The sequence below is a fragment of the Chinchilla lanigera genome, unplaced genomic scaffold (genome assembly GCF_000276665.1).
Source record: "Chinchilla lanigera isolate Chin_1 unplaced genomic scaffold, ChiLan1.0 scaffold00043, whole genome shotgun sequence".
Classification (NCBI taxonomy): domain Eukaryota; kingdom Metazoa; phylum Chordata; class Mammalia; order Rodentia; family Chinchillidae; genus Chinchilla; species Chinchilla lanigera.
In genome coordinates this window covers 6,874,795-6,878,006 of record NW_004955444.1, presented here as the reverse complement: position 1 = coordinate 6,878,006, position 3,212 = coordinate 6,874,795, and the positions used below count along the sequence as shown (strand labels likewise).

Here is a 3,212-nt window from a genome sequence, read left to right as displayed (position 1 = left end):
TTTTCGTACAAGTCTTTTATTCCCATATCCCAGCCCAGTTGACTTCCGGAGCTCTCCCCTGAATGCTGTCCAAATGCTCCTTCCCATGTCTGGCCGCGGAGTTTAGAAAGGGGAACAGTTCATGCAAGTTTAGAGCTGCAGGATTCCTGCATGTTATCTTTCCCCTCCCGGTATCACATTTAGTACAGCGCTACTTTGCTGATTAGTGTATTTGTGTGCTGTTGTTTTTCCTGAACTTGAAATCTCTTCTAATCAGCCTCCCACACTTGTTTTGACCACTTGGTAATTTCGAGGTGGTTTCTCTGGCTGGTTGTTCAGCTGTACCTCGCCCCCCATACACAGACACACACACACCCTGACATTCATGTGGCTTTGAATATGTTCTTTGGCCTGTCATTTGATCCATTCACGTGGGGGTCCAGGGCCACTGGGCTCAAGCCTCGCCCCCTAGGGAGCACCACTTCTGCCCTCAGCCGGGACTGGTCCTGTCCCTCTCTCTAACATTTCAACCCGTTTAATTATAATCATATTGAGTGGGACCCAGGAATCAAAAGTTTCTAAGCCAGCAAAGATAAATTCCAACTATTGTTTTCCCCCTTGATCTACCAAGTCTGCTGCTGTGTCACAAAAGATTAGATTAGCTTGACAGGATTGAACTACATAAAGCCAGGCTCTGTGTGTGTGTGTGTGTGTGTGTGTGTGTGTAGTATCCTATTTCCTTGAAAGGTTATATCTTTCAAATTTTTCCCAAGTTAAAAAAAGGAAAATCAAGTTAAATCTCTTTTTCAAAGTTTTCTTTTCCAACTGGCAGAAATCATTCTAAGTTGATGTTGACCTGAATGTTGGAAATTCGCTTTTGCCTCCCACAAAGCACAAAATGAGCGGGGCTTGGGGGAGGGGCGTGGTTCCTTCCGCGCCGCGTTTACTGCCTGTGTCTGATTATAGGAAGAGGAGGGAGAGCGAGGCCGTTAAAGGCCAGCACTGCTGGGACTCGGGGCCAGGGAGCACAGGGTCAGCATTCGCCCTCCGGCGTCGGCGAGGCCTAAGAGCCTATGTTCAAGTAGCTTGAACTGAATCAGGTACAAATACACACACCTTTAAGGGCGCGCCCCACAAATGAAGGCTCAGTGTGTGCTAAGGTTTCCGCAAGGCGAGGAGGGGAGAAATGGCAGAAACCTGGAAGGTTGGGGATGGGGTTTGGGCGTTTGAAGGAATGAATCTCGGGGAAGAGCCACAGTCCGAAAATGGAGAATTCTACTCACTGTGCCTAAAATATAACATAAGGGAAGAGGATGGCGTCTGTCGCATCAAGAGGCCTTGTCTTGGGAGCGGCTTTCTTTCAGGGATGAAGGATGGGTCCTTCGATAGGGAAGAGAGGAGCTCTGACACAGTTTTTAGCAAGAAAGAAACAGGATCCGAGCGGTGAATTAATAGGACCCATTAAGCTACTGTGAAAATTTCAAGACACTGTCTAAGAGGCTGAGGCAGAAGGGTGGCAGGCTGTAGGCTGGCCCGGCCCGATTAACTTTGCAGAGCCTTGTCTTAAAAAGCACAGGAAGCAGGGAGATGACTTTGAGGGTGGATCGCGGGGGAGTCCCGCTGCTCAGCCATGAGGGGCTGCGAGAGGGGGACCTGCGCAGGACAGAAGCTTCTGAGGACCTGCGCTGAACGGCTGATGCACGGATCTAGCTTGGAAGCTCAGGTGGCTGAACGCAGCGTGGCATCTAAGAGCAGCCACGTTAAGGGGAAAGAGCGGAATCCAGGCAGGCAGTCTGACTTAGAGACGATGCATTTGGTGCAGGATGATGATAACTGTGAGCCGGACATCTCCCCGCGGTCCACAGGAAGGAGACTGGTGCTGGGATCCAGGAGTCATTTACACAGAAGCTGTGAAGCAAACATGTCCAGGAGGGGGAGAGCAGTCCAGGGACCCAATCTGGGGGCTTAATAGGAGCCTCAGCAGAAGTCAAAAGCTGATGTAAAGTTAGGAGGGAAACTTCCTTCTCTCAAGGAGAAACTAGACAAGAAACAATGCTGTCCGCTGCCTGGACCTAAGCCCCATGCTGAGTCACACGTTGGAAATCTCGTTCTGGCCCGAGAAGGAGTCTGTGTGGCCAGGCCTGGGGCAGAGGCCCAGAAGGTGAAGGGCAGTGTTAACAGATAGCACATGGAGTTTCTAACCCTGCGCGGGGGTTTCTAGTGATTGAGTCCATTGTTAAAGCCACCACGGGAAAATCGCTTCCAGAGTGAAACCTGGCAACTGTTGTTCTTTGGCGATTTTGTTTGCCTGGCTTCAGAAGCACTGGCTTAAACGCGCAGGCAGTGTTTCATGAGAACCCTGTGGGGAAACAAAATACATTTCAGCTATCACCAAATGGATACATGTTAGTTCAAATGAACTGCTTTCATGTGCCAAAGACGAGACAGGACTAGCTTCTATCAGTCTGCTCAAAGAGACAGGCTCCTATCGGGTCTGCAAAGCTCCAAACTTACTTGGCCAAGAAGTGTTCCCAAGTCAAAGTGGACATCCCTGCCTCCCAGGGGATGCCAAGCTGTTACTTATTCTGACCTGCGGCCCCTGCATTACGATGGCTATCTTAAAGCACTCACACCTTTCACGACTGAACTGCGTCTTTGAAAAAGTACTAAGGACCCACAGCCCCACAGCTCAGCAAATTCTGCTCACTGAGCAATTATTTCTCACGGACTTTGCTCTATTTCTGTAAAGAATTTACACAGTGTCTTCCAGGAGCTCCTAACAAGCTTTTGAGCTGTGACTCTTGAGACATTTCTCACCACTGGCCCCAAAGCAAGACCTGATTAGCAAGAAAAACAAAGCATCTTCACCCCAGATTCTAAGTTCGAGGTTTTCCCTGTCAGGGTGATGGAAACCATGTTGCAGGGGGAGATGTGTGCTCACAGCAGTCATGAAGAACGTCCCCCGACCTTGCCCACACCTCCTGGGTGGTCCACCTGGACATCACCCAGCAGGCAGCCCCTCCCCCAGGGAGGAACCCAGCTGGCTCCTCCCTCCCAGCCCTCCGCCCGACCAACCGACCAACCGACCAACCGTACAGGCGCTGTCTCCCCCACCAGCCCAGGTCGTCCAGGGCCTGGGTGTCCAGGTGGTGAATAGGCAGGTAGGGGGCCTGCTCCTCTGTCCCTCTCTCTCTCTCTCTCTCTCTCTCTCTCTCTCTCTCTCTCTCTCTCTC

The 3,212-nt window shown here is 50.9% G+C and overlaps 1 long non-coding RNA gene across 1 annotated transcript; it reads right to left on the bottom strand.

Annotated features, from left to right (window-relative positions):
* Positions 1-3,031, bottom strand: LOC102024724. The gene is made up of 2 exons (XR_262248.2): positions 2,848-3,031; positions 1-2,338 (listed from the first exon to the last, which is right to left on the bottom strand). It is a non-coding gene; the product is annotated as an uncharacterized LOC102024724 (long non-coding RNA).
* Between the last annotated feature and the right edge of the window lie 181 nt (positions 3,032-3,212).